At 48.7% G+C, this 19747-nt stretch overlaps 1 long non-coding RNA gene across 3 annotated transcripts in view; it reads left to right on the plus strand.

The window, feature by feature from the left end:
• Nucleotides 1-19747, plus strand: part of LOC117084439 — a 53309-nt gene that overhangs the window by 13406 nt on the left and 20156 nt on the right. The window contains exons 4-6 of one of the 3 annotated variants that reach the window (XR_004437457.1): nucleotides 12994-13086; nucleotides 13467-14565; nucleotides 18982-19147. This is a non-coding gene — a long non-coding RNA (uncharacterized LOC117084439). Of the gene's footprint in view, nucleotides 1-12993; nucleotides 13087-13466; nucleotides 14566-16890; nucleotides 17710-18981; nucleotides 19148-19747 lie in introns of all 3 variants that reach the window. The other 2 variants (XR_004437456.1, XR_004437458.1) reach the window with 2 other exon arrangements.

Raw genomic sequence — 19747 nt, forward strand, 5'->3', positions numbered from 1 at the left:
GGGTTTTAATTATTGCATGAGTTCTCCATTGCTGTATTACAGATCATCTAAAAAAAACTCAGTGGCTTAAAAACTCATTTTATTATCTTTCATGGTTTCTGTGGCTCAAGAATTCAGACAGGACAAAGCAGAGATGGCTTGTCTTTTCTCCACAATATCTGGAACCTCAGTTGGAAAGACATGAAGTCTGGGTGTGGCTGGGGGCTGGAATCATCTAGGGGCCACCTTCTGCTCATATGTCTCACTCTGGTTGTGACTGTTTGCTGGGACCTCGCTCGGGTCGTCATCCAGAACGCCTACATTGGACTTCTTCATGTAATTTCTCACATGACCTAATGGGTCTTCCCCATAGCATTGCTGCTGGGTTCTAAGAACAAGCACCCCCAGAAAGAGTCAGACAGAAGCTGCATCACTTTTCATGATCCAGCCTTGAAAGTTGCATAGCATTCCTTCTGCCATAGTCACAAGCCTGCCCACCTTAGGAGGTGGGAGTGTAGATCCCACATTTTGAGGGGAGAAATGTCAGAGTCACATAGTTAGAAGATAACACTGGATGGGAGTTGCTGTTGCAGACATCTTTGGGAACTAGCATCAAGGCAAAATACAATGACGAATGTTAACTTAAAAAAAATACATTATGTGGAAGCCTATAAGCCTCATTTTTCTTTAAAAAGCAGAGCATTTGGTAAAGTTTTAAGTAGCCTGATTATGATTTTCATCACTTGAAAGAAACAAGTAACAGCAAGAGGACCAGCAAAGAACTGTGAGTGATGTGGAAATAATAAGAACTTGGGCTAGTGTCCATCCTATTAAAGCAGGATGTGTGTCTTCAGACGTACAGACTTGAGGAAAGCAGATTTCAAAACATTCAAAATAGATGATCTCATAGTGAGAACCTCTGAAAGGGAGTATGGCTAAAAAAGGATGGCTCTAAAAATAAAATTCAGAACCTAAAATTGCAAATGATCCTAATGAGGAAGAAAAGAGGAGACATCCAAAGAAAACAGCATTTCTGCTGATGAGCGCCAATTTGAAGAGAACACACACAAAGATGGAAGGAGGGGCACAAAATCAAGGGTGTATACAGAAGAATGTCACAAACCCTTACGAATCTCGGAGGAAATCAAAAGCATAGAGAAGGTTGACGTTTCAAGGGTTGAGGGAAGCTAAAGATAAATCATCAAAAAGACCCGTTTGACTGTGTGCAGAAGAACAGGAAAAGAACAGGCACAATCCACTTTCAAACCATAATATCATCTGTTAAAACAACTAGTTAGCCTACTAGATGATGACACAATATGTCTGGAAGAAAGAAAAGCTTCAATGCAAACACAATTTTGTAACATTTCCTACAAGTGACAGAGAGAAAGTCAAATGAGTTCCCTGGCATCCCCAGCAGGGCCAAACACTCTAGAAGCTGAATTTCCTTGGTGGGGCAACGTATGTGGAGACCTAAGGCGGCAGTTGGGGTAGCAGAGGGTCTTCTTTTTTTTTTTTTTTTTTGAGACAGAGTCTTGCTCCGTCACCCAGGCTGGAGTGCAATGGCGCGATCTGGCTCACTGCAAGCTCCGCCTCCCGGGTTCAAGCCATACTCCTGCCTCAGCCTCCCGAGTAGCTGGGACTACAGGCGCCCGCCACCACACCTCGCTAACATTTTTGTGTATTTTTAGTAGAGACGGGGTTTCACTGTGTTGGCCGGGAAAGTCTCAATCTTCTGACCTCGTGATCTGCCCATGTCAGCCTCCCAAAGTGCTGGGATAACAGGCGTGAGTCACTGCACCCGGCTGCAGAGGTCCTGCTGAGTCAGGGTATCTGGCTTCAGGATGTGGCTTGAGCAGGTGACTCTGGGTGAACTGAGATTGTCCTGCTTCTCTGTTTAAGATTCTTTTATACCACAGTGGGAGAGTCTTAGATAATTTTTCAAGTCCCTTCAAAGAAGAAGATGGCAGGATTTGGGGAACTTGTGTGTTTCATCTCTGTGAACACCCCTGTCATGGAGGGTCTGCACTAACCAGTGTGCTGGGTCCACGCTGAATAGAAGAGGGAAGGAGGCCTGGAGATTCTCAGAGTAACGGCAGCTTCCTGGTGCTCCTGCTCCTACCTCACTCTTGGTGTCTCCTTTCAGGACTAGGTGGGGAGTCTCTGGGTACTGAGGCACTTTCAGCCCTCGAAGAAGTATTCCCAGGAAATGTACCTTGACCCCCAAGTCCTAAGCAGATCCCAGCATGCCCAGGAAAAAGTAGGGGATGGTACTGAGAACAAATTACAAATGGATGAGGCTGTGACCCAAATTGATGCAGCACGCCTTGCAGCTCCTTCCGCCTCCCTCGGCTCGCTGATGTCTGAGACTCAGAGTTTAGGGGGAGCTTCTGATGCTCTGGGTGGGGACTGTTGCTTGGGTGGGAGGGAAGGGAAGGTTTATGGATACATAAACATGGTCCTAACAACTAAAACTGGGCACAGAAGATCAGAGAATTTCTTTTGTGAGGGCTGGAGGGAAGAGAGAGCAAGTTTATCTCCTCTGCTGCCAGAATAGAGCGGGACACCCTGAGTTTATCCCATCTTTGTCCTGGTCTGTTCCTATTGACAAGAGAGGTTCCAGGTCTCACCCCCTGCCCCCCAGGGAGGAGGGTAAGCCCACTGCACTGGGGTTTCTAATTCGGGGGTAATCCTTTCCTTCCATGCCAGGCAGGGGGTGGGGAGACCCCTCTATCCAAGTCTTTGATCTGAGTTGGAGCAAAAGAGGACTTCTATAAAACTGTCAGGGGGACGGGAAGGGGGCTTGAAGGAGAGGTTGTGAATGGCAGTTCACCTTTGATCGCCCGCCCCAGATCCTTTTTATAGCCCAGGATTATGGGTTTAGAAGTGCCCTTCGTGTGTCCCCAAAGGAATCGTGTGACTTAAGAACAATTACATTGTTCTGAAAATTCAGAGAGACTGTACACAAAGGACTTTCGTTTCCATTAAAAAAGGAGAAAGAAAAAAGAAGAAAAAGAAAACATCAGCTCAAACCATGCAGTTGATCTGTAAGTTAGTAATAAACTGGAAACCCAGGCTATTTCTTTCCATGTAATAGGAATTCTCTGACTTGGTAATTCCACTAAAATCTATTAACTGATGAAGGTACAGGATATACTTCTATTCCCCATTCCCCTGCCACCCAGAGAAAAGAAGAAATTTGCTGTCTTTTATTGCTAGATTTTTATTTCCTGCTGTTAAAATGTCAGAGAAACAGAAGCTTAATGGTCTGACTGTTGTCACTTGGGTATAAAGAGATATTAGAGCTGACTGCTAATTTCCAATTCGTTTAATGTGTGTGGTCAAATACTTCATAGACAAACTGATTCATCATGGCTGTCTCTGTGCGTTTCTGCAAATGTCTCTATCCCCTCCCACCCCCATCACCACTCAAAGAGAAGGAAAGTTTGCAATCTGTTGTTCATCTTAACTTCTGTTCAGTCTTTTGCTGGGAAATATAAACAGTTTCATGTCAGTGTTGAGGGAAAGTTTGTGATGTAGGAGAAGGAAGCGACTTTTCAATGTGGCTGGTTGTAGCCACGGCCCTTCTCCTTGCTTAGTGAGCCCTGCTCTCTCAAGCTGCATAGCTGTGAACAGCCCTGTCCCCCAGCCACACTAGTTGCCACACCCTGGGAACGCCCCATTTCCTGCCACAGCCTGGCTTCCCCTGCGTGTGCGTGTGCATCAGCTGGAAGGCTAAGTCAGATCCCCATGAAGCTGGAAGGCTTACCTGGCGTCCTTCACATCTAAGCTGCCACCCAGGCTCATTCCAAGCCCACCGGAGTCACGTGGAGCAATCTCTTTCTTGTCTAATAAGCACCTTTGTTCTACGATTCTTAGTACCTACCTCCTTCTCCAGCATCTTTGACCCTCACCAAGATGGAAGCAGAATCCAATACTCCCTCAGCCGGTACTGAGCCATGGGGCCCAAATAGTGAGTCAGCAGCAGGTCTAGCCCCAATTACAGAATTACCCACTCCATCATTGTCTCCAAGTGGGGACAACCAGCATCTGCCGGACAGTTAGGACATTCTTTCTTGCAGTGAGATGGCGACAGAATTAAATTCTGCACAAGGCCCGGACAGCCAGATGCAAGGGTCCCAGAGCAGGGAAAGCAGACAGCAACCTCTTGAGAACTGGAGGGCCCATTTAAACTCACAGCAGGCTCCTGAAGACTGATACTGACAGCAAGGGATGGGGTCCTGCTCACAGGAGCTGACCAGGGGAGTCCTCATAAAGACAAATATTGAAGACTTGAGATGTTTTCCCATTACAGAATCATTTTCTCGTTTTTCCTGTCCTCGGCTACACACACTCATACACATATAGCACAAGTTCATCTTTCTCTGTGATGATCAACAAGCACCAGAGATATTCTTCCACTCTCTGTCTAGCAGTGCAAAGCCTCCCAGGGGGCAAATCACAAGGAAATTAGTGAACTCCAGGTGTTTACATATGTATTTAAATATTCAATGCCTGGGTGTTTATGATTCCAAAATGTCTGGTTGGGGTAGTTAAAACCTCAGGCAATTTGAGACAAATGAGTCTAAGTATTCATGTATTTGTTGTTCATCTAACAAATAAATACCGAGTGTCTTGCATGAGCCAGGAAGTATCCAGGGAACACAGAGGGGAACCAGACGCAGACCGTTGCTGTTTGTTGATGCATAGATAAGCCCTTGGTGGATTAATCAGACCTCTCACATGCTTGCTGTTGCTCTGGCTTTTTAAAGAGCCTCCTTCTGTGTCCTCGGATCTGTGTCAGCTATCTCCGGCAGTCCGCTCGTGTCTGGCACTCACGCACTTGGGCTGCTTGGAAATAGGGCATCATCTCCACTCACTCTCATCATGATGGGATCTGTGTGCGTGTTGTGATTTACATTCTTTCTGCTGGAGGTTGCTCATCATCTGAAGACTGTGGCTGGAAAAGCAGGTTCCAGAATGGCAGGCTCTCAAAGGGCTGGTGGTGACTGACAGTGGGAAGGCCAGTGGGCCCAGTCCTGTGGGGAAGCGAATGGGAGAATATTTTAGAGAAAGAGACTTCTAGCCGGGCGCGGTGGCTCATGCCTGTAATCCCAGCACTTTGGGAGGCTGAGGCGAGCAGATCGCCTGAGATCAGGAGTTCGAGACTAGCCTGATCAACATAGTGAACACTCCTCTCTACTAAAAATACAAAAAATCAGCTGGGTGTGGTGGCCAGTGCCTGTAATCCCAGCTACTAGGGAGGCTGAGGCAGGAGAATCGCTTGAACCTGAGAGGCGGAGGTTGCAGTGAGCCGAGATCGCGTCATTGCACTCCAACCTGGGCAACAAGAGCGAAACTGTCTCAAAAAAAAAAAAGAAAAGAAAAAGAAAAAAGAAAAAGGGACTTATTTTTAGAGGCTATTATTTCTGCTGTGACCAGATTCCTCTGAGCTTAACAGAAGTGGATCCTGGAGCCATGCCAGTTCTCCCTTAGGTGGAGGTATTTTGCTAGACATCCAGGAAGTGGATTGTGACAAGGTGGAGGGACCAGGAATGGGAGGTGCTCTGAGCCCCTTTCCAGGTGGAGGAGGCAAAGTTGAGTCTAAACCAGAGGGTGAAGCTGGACAACGGGGACAGAAGCAAAGGCTTCCCATCCAAGAGATCCCTCAAGGCCCAACGGGACCAGCTTCTCAGGTTCTTACCCAGGAATGCTCCAAGACCCTGAGCTGTGGTTGGCAATTTCTCAGTCGCCCTGGCTTGGAAACTTGGACGCCCCCGCCAGGGGTCATTCCACAGCTCTTCACTGTGACCCGTTCCTCAGATCCGTACACTCTTCCACAGCTGTCCAGGGACCGTCCCCAGGGGAGTGGGGAACACAAAGGGAACCCAGGGTCCCTTATCCTTATCCATGGAAAACTACACATGGAACTCCATCTTCCTACATCAATTCAAGAGAAAAGCTGTATTCGTAACAGGATTCACAAGACTAATTATTAAATCGTTAGGATTATGGATTCAATTTTTTTTTTTTTTTTTTTTTTTTTTTGAGACGGAGTCTCGCTCTGTCGCCCAGGCTGGAGTGCAGTGGCCGGATCTCAGCTCACTGCAAGCTCCGCCTCCCGGGTTCACGCCATTCTCCTGCCTCAGCCTCCCGAGTAGCTGGGACTACAGGCGCCGCCACCTCGCCCGGCTAGTTTTTTGTATTTTTTTAGTAGAGACGGGGTTTCGCCATGTTAGCCAGGATGGTCTCGATCTCCTGACCTCGTGATCCGCCCGTCTCGTCCTCCCAAAGTGCTGGGATTACAGGCTTGAGCCACCGCGCCCGGCCTATGGATTCAATTTTTATGGGGCGTGGGCCAAGAAGTATCTGCCGAGCTTCTGCCTACTGGACTAGGGGAAGAAATCTCCTCTAATTCTCTTCCTCCTTCTTGGGCCTTTCTTTCAGTCCCCTTTTTTTTTCTTGGCTCTTCACTTGTAAGAGAAGTCTTCTCAACCCCTCCCTAGTCCTAACACCGTCAAACCGAGCTCTTCTCTGTCACCGTCCTTCACTGCATTGGAGACTTGGAAATGTGTTCCTTGGTTTGATTCTCCACTAGACCATCAGCTCTCTGGAGGTGAAAACCCTAACTTACTTTTCTCTCATCTCCTTCAGTGCCCAGCACTATGCCCGGCACAGAGCGAGGAGCTCCATAAACATTTGTCAGACAAGTGAATGAATGAGGGAATGAATGAAGGAGTCTGGAGATGCATCTGATGTGGATGCGGGTGACGGGGCAGACAGCAACAGCCAGGTGGGCACGAATGTGCCGGGTGCCCACTTGTGCCAGGCACAGTGCTGGAAGGACATCACTGCTGCGTCTGCACCTTCCTTCCAGCCAGAAAGACTTGTTTGCACCCTGGGGCTTGCTTCTGATAGGGTACCGGGGTCCTCTGCATTTCCAGAGTCTTGACAAGCCCAGAATGAACACTGTTGCAGACAGCATCCTCGCCCGTTTACACTCCGATTGCCTTCTCCCCAAAAATTAAATTGCCTTTTCTTCCTCAGGAGGTATAATAATCCGCGCAACAGATTGTTTCCTCTTCTATAAAATGACTCCCTTCTGCTCGCCACATCCCCGCCGCGGCATTACCTTCTCTCAGTGTTTTCTATGCCCCTCTCTTAGGCTCCTTCTTCCTTTGCAAATAAGCGTCCTTGTCCCTGAGCACAGGTCCCCCAGCTGACCCTTAAACCCTGACGTGGTCTTTGGTGGATCTCAGCCCCAACTCAGCACCCCCTTGCCTTTTATGTAGACGACATGAGTCTGTGCAATCTTCCTTTTCCCTGCCACTTTCCCGGCCCTTGGCTCCAGGAGTGTGTGGCCTGGGGAGTTTTTTCATCTAATTTTCCAGCAAACTTAAACTAGACAATTGAAGATTCAATTAGGGAATGGAGCTCTGCGCGCTCTCCCAGGGGAGTCCACTCAGCTCCGGAAATCTTAGCTGACAGAGGTCACTCCCATCTTTTCCAGATTCCCCCTTTTCGTAGACTAACGACTTTTTTGGAGGGTACCAGGCACTTGTGTTTAGCCAGCAAGGAGTGGGGTGGAGTGGGTGGGAGGTGTGGGACTCATCTCATTAAAGCAGAGGCTGAGGACAGTGGAAATGAGGGCAGGATTCAAAGGAACCAGCCCATCGAAGGCACCGTGTTATACTCTCGGTCCCTATCAGAATATGCTTCCTTCAATCTTAACGAGGGTGTGAGCCCCCCGGGGCCTCTGTGTCTCTAGCCTAAGATTGAAGGAAGCATATTCTGATAGGGACTGAGAGCATAATACTCATGCATGTGTGTGTGCAGAGTAGTCCACCAGATCGTGTCCTCTGAATCTACCTCAGGCTACAAACCCAGACAGGACAGAGGCATGGGGTGCGGTGCCTGGTGCATGCGGTGGGGTGCTTGGTGCATGGGGTGGGGTGCCGGTGCATGGGGTGCGGTGCTCGGTGCATGGGGCGGGGTGCCCGGTGCATGGGGTGCGGTGCTTGGTACATGGGGTGCGGTGCTCGGTGCATGGGGTGGGGTGCTCGGTGCATGCGGTGGGGTGCCCGGTACATGGGGTGCGGTGCCCGGTGCATGGGGTGGGGTGCTCGGTGCATGCGGTGGGGTGCTCGGTGCATGTGGTGGGGTGTCCGGTACATGGGGTGTGGTGCCTGGTGCATGCGGTGGGGTGCTCGGTGCATGGGGTGGGGTGCTCGGTGCATGCGGTGGGGTGCCGGTACATGGGGTGTGGTGCCCGGTGCGTGGGGTGGGGTGCTCGGTGCATGCGGTGCGGTGCCCGGTGCGGTGCCCGGTGCGTGGGGTGGGGTGCTCGGTGCATGTGGTGGGGTGCTCGGTGCATGGGGCGGGGTGTTCGGTGCACGGGGTGGGCTGCTCGGTAAACTGTGCCCACTCGGTCACTGTAGGGATTAAGATTTGTTACATTAACAAGAAAATAGGGCACTTAGGCTATGACTTAGGGCAATTCGAGAAAAAAGTGCAGACAGCTCTTTATTTTTTTTTTTTTTTTTTTTTTTTGAGACGGAGTCTCGCTCTGTCGCCCAGGCTGGAGTACAGTGGCCGGATCTCAGCTCACTGCAAGCTCCACCTCCCGGGTTTACGCCATTCTCCTGCCTCAGCCTCCCAAGTAGCTGGGACTACAGGCGCCCCCACCTCGCCCGGCTAGTTTTTGTATTTTTTAGTAGAGACGGGGTTTCACCGTGTTAGCCAGGATGGTCTCGATCTCCTGACCTCGTGATCCGCCCGTCTCGGCCTCCCAAAGTGCTGGGATTACAGGCTTGAGCCACCACGCCCGGCCTCTTTGTTTATTTGTTTGTTTGTTGAGATGGAGTCTCGCTCTGTCACCCAGGCTGGAGTGCAGTGGCTCCATCTCAGCTCACTGCAACCTCCGCCTCCTGGGTTCAAGCGATTCTCCTGCCTCAGCCTCCGGACGCCCGGCTAATTTTTGTATTTTCAGTAGAGACGGGGTTTGGGCGTGTTGGCCAGGCTGGTTGCAGTCAGCTCTTCGCCTGTCTAGATTCACCCATCCTCCTGCTCCCACCTCTGGCCATCTCCATTGCCTCCTGCACTGAAAGAGGACTAGGGCAACAGGGACTCCATCTCCTCCGGCTCCTGACTGGAGTCAGCCAGTGAAGAGCCTGAGCAAATCGGGGGAAGGAGAAAAGGGATTCCAGGGTGCTTATTTCCCTAGCTGCATTCCTGTGACCATGCCCTGGGCTGGTCGTTCTCTTCCTTTAAGTGCACCCCAACTCCACACAGCTGCCTCTCTTTCCTGGTTCCGGTAGCCTTACCCCTCCTCTGGTCCCTTTGGACTTAGGGATGGTCACAGGTCTGCCGCCGCCAGCCCTCGGGTTCTGAGTTATTTTTTTCATTCTCCTACACTCCATCCTTAAGTTTGTTATTAGTTAGCTTTTTATAAATAAAACCTCCCTGAGTTACCCTAATGTAACAGTGCCATTTGTCTCCTGTTGGGACCCTGACTGAGACAGATATAATTGTATTTCAATGTGATTACTGTTTTGTTTTTAAAAATACTATTGGGAGGGCTGGGCACAGTGGCTCACACCTGTAATCCTAGCCCTTTGGGAGGCTGAGGCAGGTGGATCACTTGAGGTCAGGAGTTCAAGACCAGCCTGGCCAATATGGGAAAATTCCATCTCTACTAAAATTACAAAAATTACCCGGGCGTGGTGGCGTGTGCCTGTAGTCCCAGCTACTCAGGAGGCTGACGCAGGAGAGTCACTTGAACCCGGGAGGTGGAGGTTGCAGTGAGCTGACATCGAGCCACTGCACTCCAGCCTGGGCAACAGAGTGAGACTCTGCCCGCTCCCCCTCAAAAAAAGAAAAAAAATACTGTTGGGAGTTCAGCTAAGCTGGGAGAGAGAGCTGAGCTGTCAGGTGTCAGAGTAGCTCATCACAGCAAGAATGAGCCAAAAACAAAACAAAACAAAACAAAAATAAAGAAACCAGTGCCACCTGTAATCACTTGCTATGATAGTCTTAATATAAACAGGAGGCTAAAGCTGGAGAAGCCACAGGCTCTCCTGTTTCATTTTCCCCATGAAACAGTGCACCGTTCAAGGGTCAGGTGGATCGGTGCCGATGTGGCGGACATCTCACTTTTGAGGGAGCCCCCAACCAAAGGCTCCAGCAGTTTTATGGACCCTGGGGTGGGGGTGCGGGGTAGAGTGGGAAAATCCTGGGTGCTGAGTCAGAGTGGGGAAACAGGTCTTCAGGGCTCTCTCTCCTCCCCCTGGTAAGGAGGCCTCAGAAGAGACACCTGAAAAAACCTCAGCCCAAGGCCTCAGAGAAAGAGACTGAGGAATGAAGACACTGGGCTAAGAATGCAAATATGTGAAGAGCATAGCATAGCGGGCTGAGTCCTTAACTCCCCTCAGAGCCTCCTGAGTGCTGGCTGGGCACCAGCTCTGGTGTGGGGAGCGGAGCTTTCCCGGGAGGCCTGCCAGGTCAAGCCTCTGTCATTGCTTGCAGTCAGACCTGAAAAATCACCCATAGGTGTTTAACCAGGAGCCAGACTCTTCAAATATAGATACCCCACAATGGCAGGGAGGTGCCAGAATGACCAAACTCTTCAATATATATATGTCACAATGGAGGGGAGGTGCCAGAATGACCAGACTCTTCAAATATATATACCCCACAATGGAGCAGTGGCTCACACCTGCAATCCTAGCATTTTGGGAGGCTGAGGCAGGTGGATCACCTGAGGTCAGGAGTTTGAGATCAGCCTGGCCAACATGGCGAAACCCCATCTCTACTAAAGATACAAAAATTAGCTGGGTGTGGTGTCAGGTGCCTGTAATCCCAGCTACTCGGGTGTCTGAGGCAGCAGAATTGCTTGAACCTGGGAGGTGGAGGTTGCAGTGAGCTGATCACACCACTGCGCTCTCAAAAAAAAAAAAAGTGTGTGTGTGTATATATATATGTTTAATACAATATATCCAGAATGCTATCATCTCAGGCATGTAATGAATATTTTTGAAAGTATTAAGGAAATATTTTACATTTTTGGTACTAAATCTTCCAACTCCGGTGTGTATTTGATACTTACAGTGCGTCTCCGTTCAGATCAGCCACGTTTCAAATGCTCAGTGGCAACACCTGCTTACTTGCTACCATGTTAGAGGCAGCACAGGGCTAGGCGATGGGTGGGCTTATGGATTCTTAAAATATATATTTCCAAGTTTTCTACCATAAATATGCATTTTACATTTTATTTAGAAAATTATAGTCTGTAAATATGATCATATCTAGGTTTTGTTTATTTTCTACTTTATTTCAGTAGAAATTTCCTCTTTAAAATCCGGGCTTTGTCTGCATCTGTGGTGGTCTAAGAACAAAAGGGGCTACTTCCTTTTTGAGAGAGTGAGCCCAGAAAGCATTGACTGGGCAAGGACTGGCCCAACTGTGGAGCCTCAGGAAGAGGCCCTCTTGGTGGCAGACAGAGAGGGCTGCACCAGGGTGGGTACCTGGGCAGGCTGAGGCCTCCTCTCTGCCTGGTGCGGCTTCCTGCATAGGTCTGAACACTACTCAGACCAAAGCCACCCTGCCCCAGAGCTGGGGTCTGACCAGACATCTCTCCCTGGACTCTATGTACAACTATGCAACTCCTTCTTACTGCTGCATGTCTTTCAAGGAATAGGTGGGACACTATGTTTTAAGTTCCAGAAATTGAAGCAGGACTCAAAGAAGCAGGCCAGCTCTGCTCTGCCCCCAAAGGTGAGTGCTTACTGTTTACTGTTGCATTTGGGAACAGTAAAAAATAATTGTTTACAAAGCAGAGCACCAGAGAACGCAGGGTCCGAGGCGTATAGGAAATACCCACAGGGTGGTTAGCTGGTTAGCTAGTTGGTTCATTGGGAAACATCGGTGTGGGAAGGTAGAAGAGAATCGGCCCCGGGGCTAGAGACAGCTTGGAAATGGGAAGAACCCTGCACCAGCCTCAGGACCCAGTCCCCTGACCTCTGTCTGTGACCTTGAGCAATGCACCTCCCTACCTGGGATGTCATGTTCCTCACACACGGGATTAAATAGGTATCACGAGCTCACTTCTGAGACCCATTCCAGTGAAAGCATGTTGTGATTTTTGCCTCTGGAGGAAGCATTGACAAGTCAGACAGTCCAAAGATGAATTTTAAAACGACTTCAAAGTCTGATTCCTGGGACAGCTGGGGCCAGAAGAGGAGAACAACCTGCATTTACCATTAGGACCGACATGAAGTGGAAAAGCACTGCCCCAGAGCCAGGAACCTGAGTAGGCCGGACTCGATGAGAACTGCCTGGGCAGACGGCATTCGCAGACACAACACTGCTGATTTTTTTTTTTTTTCCAATGGAAAAGTCCTTTTTGTCTGAGGCAATGTTTTCCACAGCGCTAGGGGACTGCGGTCATTTCCTAACAAGATTTTTCCTATTTTGTGCAGCTGTGGTCTGGCATTTCAAACACTGAGTGTTTTCAAGCTGACACTCACTTAGGTCCTCCAGAACTAAAGGCTGGCGGGTAAATTCAGGGTCTGGTGCAGTCTGTGCTATAGTCCCTGCCCCTCAAACCATGGGGTACTGCCCTTTTCTTTAATACTTTGGAATTATAGCGTTCGATGCATAAAATTATAAAATATCAGAGCTGTAAAGACTTTGAGAGGCCACCTAGTCTAATCTTCTTATTCTATAGAAGGGGGCAACTGAAGCCCAGAAAAGGAGAGGAACTGACTTCAAGCCACACGTTCAATTAGAGAGAAGACCACCCTCCTGACTCTTGATCCAGGTCCTCTGGACTCTCAGCTAACACCCGTCCACTGCACTTCCTCCTCTGGGGATGTGGGGAGTGAGGTGACCAGGAGAAGAGAAACTAACTTGCTATGAATGATTTCATGTTTCATCCTTATGCTTCTACCTCCTGGTTACCTGATGATACCTCTTTCTCTGTTTCCTGATTACTCCATCTTGTTCTTTGACTTTCAGTGTTTATTAGAGATAACAGATGGACTACATGGACACGCAGTTCATTCCATCGACGTTCACCACGAGCCTTCCACTGCTGAGGTTGCAAGATGAGTAAGTTACAGGTCCATTGTAGCCTAGGAGAGTCACTTTCCCTGTCCGAAGTAGTGAGCATAGCAGGGTCCAAGGAAAGCACTGCTTAGGCAGCACAGAGAAGTGGTCTGCTCTGTCTAGCACAGACTGGGGACTGCAGAAGGAGATCGACTGGCAAATAGAGATCTAAGTATACATCATCGATACCGATATTTTGCTTATTTGGTAAATGAGTTGAAATCAATTTCTAGCATATGGGTAGGTGTTTATGTTTAATTTATCATGACTATCAGACAAGGGCCATGAGAAACAGGGCCTCCCCTGGACTCAGCCTCGTCTAGTTCTGCCTCAGGTGGCAATTTTGCAGCCCTTTTCTCTACTTTATCTTTTCTGGTATTCAGCTTACACTGTTGACTAAATGCACCTGGCGTGTTCATAGCCTAAAAGCCTCTGCCAACGTCTTTCTCATCCCACTGAAGACACAGCCCTCGGGAAGGGACCGCAGGCTAAGCCGAGCCAAGCCTGTGCCTGTGCCTTTGGCATGTTCAGGAGCCACCATGGGACTGGGGGTTCCCTTTCCACCAGGAGGCTGGGAGAGTATGATCGGAGTCAGTCTTCCAGATCTCTCGGAAAAGAAAGTTAGCTTGAAAACGTCAAACGCCTGGCTCAGACCTTTCTCCAGGTTGTCATTTACTTAGAAAAGGAGCACTATTCAAGCCTAAATGTCAGCTTCTTGCCTCTAAAACTGTGGGATCAGGTAAACCCCTGAGCATTTCAACCTGTACGCCTGCACCAAGGGCTGGGCTCCCTGGCTATTAGTGGAGGGCAGCAGACACCCTGCCCAGGAAGCAGCCCCAGGGAAATGTCCACTAGGTACCAGAGATTTTGGGATTTTGGTCTGTCTGTGAGTTTCATGCACCTCATTCCTGAGGGCAGTTCCTAAATCTTTACCCTTATATATTTGAAAGATGACAACTCTTTAAAAACACGACTAGAACTTTAAGTCCCAAGCTTGGGTCCCTTTACCTGGCAGCTCTTCCTACATCCAGCCAGCCGCCCTCTATGAGCTAATCCCTGTCTTGGCTCCTGCCTGTGAACTGCCTTCCCCATCCGTGTGAGGCACCATATGCTTCATGATATCCTCTAAAGAGGACGAATCTCCCTTGGCTGTCCTCTAACTTTTGGAATGTACTGTCCCCTCTACAGTGTTAAAAAAAAAACAAAAAACAAAACAAAACAAATTAAGTTCTAATGTAGCTGGAGAGCTAATGGACCTCTCTTTCCCAGGAAAAGGAAAACAAAGATTCCAACCATTCCCAGCTCCTGAAAAATCCTGCTGAGAGATGATCAGCCTCATTCCGGGCTGACTGCTAACGAGCTTGAATTCGCCTATTCAGGGACTGTCCTTTGTTCACTTCTCTGCTACCTGAATTGTCCTCCCGCTCTGCCTTCAGACACGCTGAACCAGAAGTTCAGGTCGGGGACAAGAGACGGCAAAATGTGAGCCTCGAATCATCAGAGATCACCACAGTGATGTCTTGAAATTCAAGGCGATATGAGTGTGTTACTGGCTTAGGATCAGCCAGTAAACACTAGGGCATTTCCAGCGCAGATTATTTTAAATGGGAGAGTTCTTTTTTATTGTCACTTCTCCATTCTGGTCATAGAATGATTACTGAATATTACTGGGCCCTAACCATATTCACAAAACGTGGTTCTCACCCAGTATTTCCACATGATTGCTCTAGATTGCTTTAAATGGAATATACATGCAGTAATGAGTCAGTTTTAGGAGAAGAGGCTTATCCTCAAACCTTACATAACTGCACTGTAATCTTGACTTTGCTCCTGTCCAGCTACTGGGCTGAAGACTGACAAAACAAGTCAGCCAATTCAGTTTAACATCTTCTTTGACCCTGCCTCCCCCTGCCCCACACACACCAAATTAGCACATTTCTCAGGCATCATTCAGAACAATGGCTCTCAATTTTGGCTGCAATTAGAATCATCATGGAGCTTTTTAAAAACAGAAAAAAAAAAAAAATTCAGGGCCCAGGCCCTACTCCAAATCAATTAAAATAGATTTGGGGGGATGGGCCTCAGGCATGGGAATTTTTGTAAAGCTGCCGTGTTTATACCAGCGTGCAGTCATACATGGGAATCACTGTTTCAAACTTGACCAAAATTAATGATTATAGGTTTTACTCGCACACCAAGCAGGCAAATTTAATATTTAATATTTATATAAAACGTAAGATCATCACTCTTTGAATCAAATAAAACCAACAGAAAGGTACGTCTATATAGTGCAACCAAGTTGCACAGCAAGAGAACAAAAATAGAGATACTTGCTCTTCTTTATTTTTATTTTTATCTTTTTGAGATAGAGTCTTGCTTTCGGCTCACTGCAAGCTCCGCCTGCCAGGTTCAAGTGATTCTCCTGCCTCAGCCCCCCGAGTAGCTGGGACTACAGGTGTGCACCACCACACCTGGCTAATTTTGGTATTTTTAGTAGAGACGGGGTTTCACTATGTTGGCCAGGATGATCTCCATCTCCCGACCTCGTGATCTGCCCGCCTTGGCCTCCCAAAGTACTGGGATTACAGGCATGAGCCACTGCGCCCGGCCAAGATACTTGTTCTAAAGCCACCTAACTTGGCCAGATCTTTGGAGGCCCTAAAGCAATAATATAGACAAATAACTTTGTTTGTTTCCACCGAGTAAGCACAGATTAAGACTTAACTCAGGGATGAGGGAGGTCACAGTAATGAGCAGGATCCCGAGGTGTCTGGCTTTGGCAGCCAGTTCTCCCCAGACTGGGTCTTGCTTCATATGTGCCCTTTAGATAAGAGGGCCTAACAGACTAATGGGAGCCTAACGGTAAGTAGGGCTAGACTCAGACTAGAAATTTGGCAGGGCTGATGCCCCGGGACCTAGGCTGTTCCATTACTATTCCCAAAAGGGGAACATTGCTAAAACAGAGATCTGAAGTAGAATCAGCTTGTCCCTGGGACAGGGTAAGGGGAGAGGCGGGGAGTGAGAGGGCTCAAGACAAATGAAAATACACCTTGTTCAGATCTCCTCTTCAAGGTCTCTGCAGACAGAAAAGTGCCATTCTCAGCATCCCCCGGGACAGTTTCACGTCAGGCTCATCCCTCCCTGTACCCACCATGGCCTAAAACACAGGTTTGACTGTATGCACTCAGTCGGGCATGTTTGCACTCAGCTACAGTATATCTCAACAGCCATGTGTCAGTGACTTCAGCGTTCTAAAAACCTGGAAAGAAATCTGCTCTCCAAACAAATGTGAAATATTTGCAAGTTAAAAAAAAAAACAAAAAACCTGGGTCTGTTTTCTATAGGAGAGAAAAGGGAGCTGTAAATGTAATTAGAAGGAGATATCTCCCCCATTCTTTTAAAGCAATGAAGGTGTTGTAAGGATTGCAAATCGGACGTCTCTGTAAGAAGGACCATTTGGGGACACATGAATTTGGCAAACAAAGTCAGGAAAGAAGGCTCCGCCTCAGCAGGGAAGGTGCAGACCTGCGGCAGCCAGGATGTCTTTTCTGGAGCACAGTTGGTGGGTCATGTCCAGTTACTACGTTGCCCTCAGGATTGGCCTAAGGTGTGAGTTTGGGAGGCGAGGGATATGGTGCGGTAGGATGGCATTTTTGAGATGAACACTTCAGGTTGTCATGGAATCCTCAAGAACAAGATGCCAGTCTCCTGTGGTCCCAATATCAGTGTGAGGAGGTTGTGTCCTGGGCCTAATCTCAGCTGTCCTCATCCCAAGTACTGTCATTCAACCATTGGCTTTTATTTCAGGCACCCTCAATGGAGAGAATGAAGAATGGATCATGACCAGCTCCCATGTTGCAACAGCCTTAGCTCCACCAGAAACATGCCAAACGGGAAACTGGTTTGTCATGGGGATTGACAAAATGCTGATCGAACAGCCTTAGCTCCACCAGAAACATGCCAAATGGGAAACTGTTTGTCATGGGGATTGACAAAATGCTGATCAAACTCACAAGAGATGGCAAGATTATTCAATATAGACACTAGATTGTTAGCATTTGAAAGAGTCGCTGGCATAATGGAGGGGACCATGAGCCAAGAGAAGCGACTTTCTCCATGTCACACACTAGTTAATGCCAACGGTAGAATGAGGACCCAGAAACCCTAACACGCAAATCAGTACTTTTTCTACTACCCTTTGCTGTCAAATCTCAATGAGAACTAGAATATGTGTATAAGATGTTCAATATATTCTTTTTTCAGAAAAGAAGGCTACTTGGGGAAATACGTCATTAATAGAAAGTTTTTGGAATGTGCAGAGGGCCAGTCCAGGGTATGTGCTGGAGAGAAATAGATGAAGCTAAAGTCAGAGTTGCACGGAGCCATGCTGGGAAATCAACCCAGAGAGACACTTTGCTCCCCATGGTGGGAGTAAGGAAGACTGGAACAGCTGGGACAGTCAATGGCTGTATGGATGGTCAATGAAGGAAGGAAGTGGGGCTCCAAGAGGAACCTATGTCCCTAAATTAGACGTGGAACTATTCTGAGAAAGGACAGAGAAACCAACAGAGGGAAAAGTTAATCCCTGCTTAACTGTTCTTTGTTTCTGGACACAAGCTGAAGCAAGTAAGAAGAATTTCCACCCCAGAACCCCCAGTGAGAAGGGGCTGGTCAGTTGATTCATTTAACCTACTGCCAGCTCCAGAGAGGAGACCTGCAGGGAATTAAAGGGACACTGCCATTTTATGGGGGGGAAAGTCCAGCTACCAGAATGAAGCTGCAATTGTGTGCGTTCCCAGGTCAGTTCTGTGCCACCGCTGGGAGGAAAGATTCCCTGGATACCAGACATGAGGCAGAGTTCCCAGGGGCTGTGGGTAGGATATGGCTGCTCCCTCCCCTACTCTCTGGAAAAATATGAGCAGGGAAACTTGAACTTGGCTCTTGAATACCCTCGTTTTGTGTATCAGTGTAACCTGAGCACCTAGCAACCGGCAGGGCTTGGTGTCTGGTGACTTCCCCTTCAGTAGCTCTGAAGACTGCCAGAAAGAGCTGACTGCTCCCGGCCCAAGCCAAGCTTCCCTCTAGTTTAAATCAAAGAAAAATTGGAGGGTGCCGAGAATGTGGCAGGATAAACGTCAACCCCAGGGCACAGCCCTCCAGCCCTCCACTCAACAGGAGAACCCGAGTCATGTTTGATGAAATTCTCGAAAGACATTCTTTGGAACAAAGAAAATGAACTAAGAAGGAGATTTCTTAGAAAATGATGAGTTTTATATCAAAACAAGGGTGAGACCAGGTGCAGTGGCTCACGCCTGTAATCCCAGCACTTTGGGAGGCTGAGGCGAGTGGATCACCTGAGGTCAGGAGTTTGAGACCATCCTGACCAACAAGGTGAAACCCCGTCTCTACTAGAAATACAAAAATTAGCCGGGCATGGTGGGGGCACACCTGTAATTCCAGCTACTCGGAGGTTGAGGCAGGAGAAGCGCTTGAACCCAGGAGGTGGAGGTTGCAGTGAGCCAAGATCATGCCACTGCACTCCAGCCTGGGCGACAGAGTGAGACTGTCTCAAGAAAAAAAAAAAAAAAAAGAGGAAAAAACGAGTGAGCTAGAGGTCACTGAAGTGGAGTACCAGGGAGCGGCCCAGGAGCCACACAGTGGGTTCACATGGGCCCAGACCCTGGGGAGCCATCTGACCCCACAGAGGGGGGTGTGGGTCAACTCCCTGGGGACATCCTCCACTGAGGTTCCTTCCCCACCTCTTCACAGGGCAGGCTTCAGGCCCATTCGTTGCATTATAGAGACCAGGAATAGAAAACCACATCTCTCCCTGAGTCCTTCGTTCTGACCTCTGTGCTGGGCAAAGCTCTTCCCACAACACCCTCTGTTCCTTCCCAGGTCCCGAACAACAGAGCTTCGAAGCAAGATTACGAAAAGCCACAGTCACTCACTCGTGGACTATCTGAGGCTGGACTGGAGCAGTTCTAGAGGCCCACACAGAGAGAGGACCAGCAGATAAGAGGAGACGGTGCCGGCACGCCCACCGCTGAGGAAGCCGCAAAAGGTACCAGTTTCTTTCCAAACAAATCCTGGGTCGGAGAGGACTTGGTGGTGGCCCGAAGCTGTGAAGCTCTGCCCGAGGAGCTCCCAGAGCCCTCAGGGGACAGCACCTTGCTACCCGTCAGTGTGGATGTATTTAGCATCCACAGGCAGGCCTCGGCAGGAAGCACAGTCCACGGGTACAGAATGACCTTCTCATGGGAAAATGGAGTCAGTCAAAAATTACAGGTGCAGCGAGTGTTGTCAAGGAGGCGTGAGGGAGCAATGGGGGCAGCTAATGGAGACTTCAGGGTCTGGAAAGGCCTCCCCAAAGAAGTGACATCAACTCGAGACCTGAGGATGGAAGGGAATTAGATAAACAAATGGGGAGATAGTGGGAACTTTGAATTGTCCCTCAAAGTCCATCTCCTAGGGCCAGGCGTGGTGACTCAAGCCTATAATTCCAGCACTTTGGGAGGCTGAGGCAGGCGGATCACCTGAAGTCAGGAGTTGGAGATCAGCCTGGCCAACATGGTGAAATCCCATTTCTATTAAAAATACAAAAATTAGCCAGGTGCGGTGGCAGTCGCCTGCAATCCCAGCTACTCGGGAGGCTGAGGCAGAA

Source organism: Trachypithecus francoisi, unplaced genomic scaffold, assembly GCF_009764315.1.
Source record: "Trachypithecus francoisi isolate TF-2019V2 unplaced genomic scaffold, Tfra_2.0 Lachesis_group0, whole genome shotgun sequence".
Lineage (NCBI taxonomy): Eukaryota > Metazoa > Chordata > Mammalia > Primates > Cercopithecidae > Trachypithecus > Trachypithecus francoisi.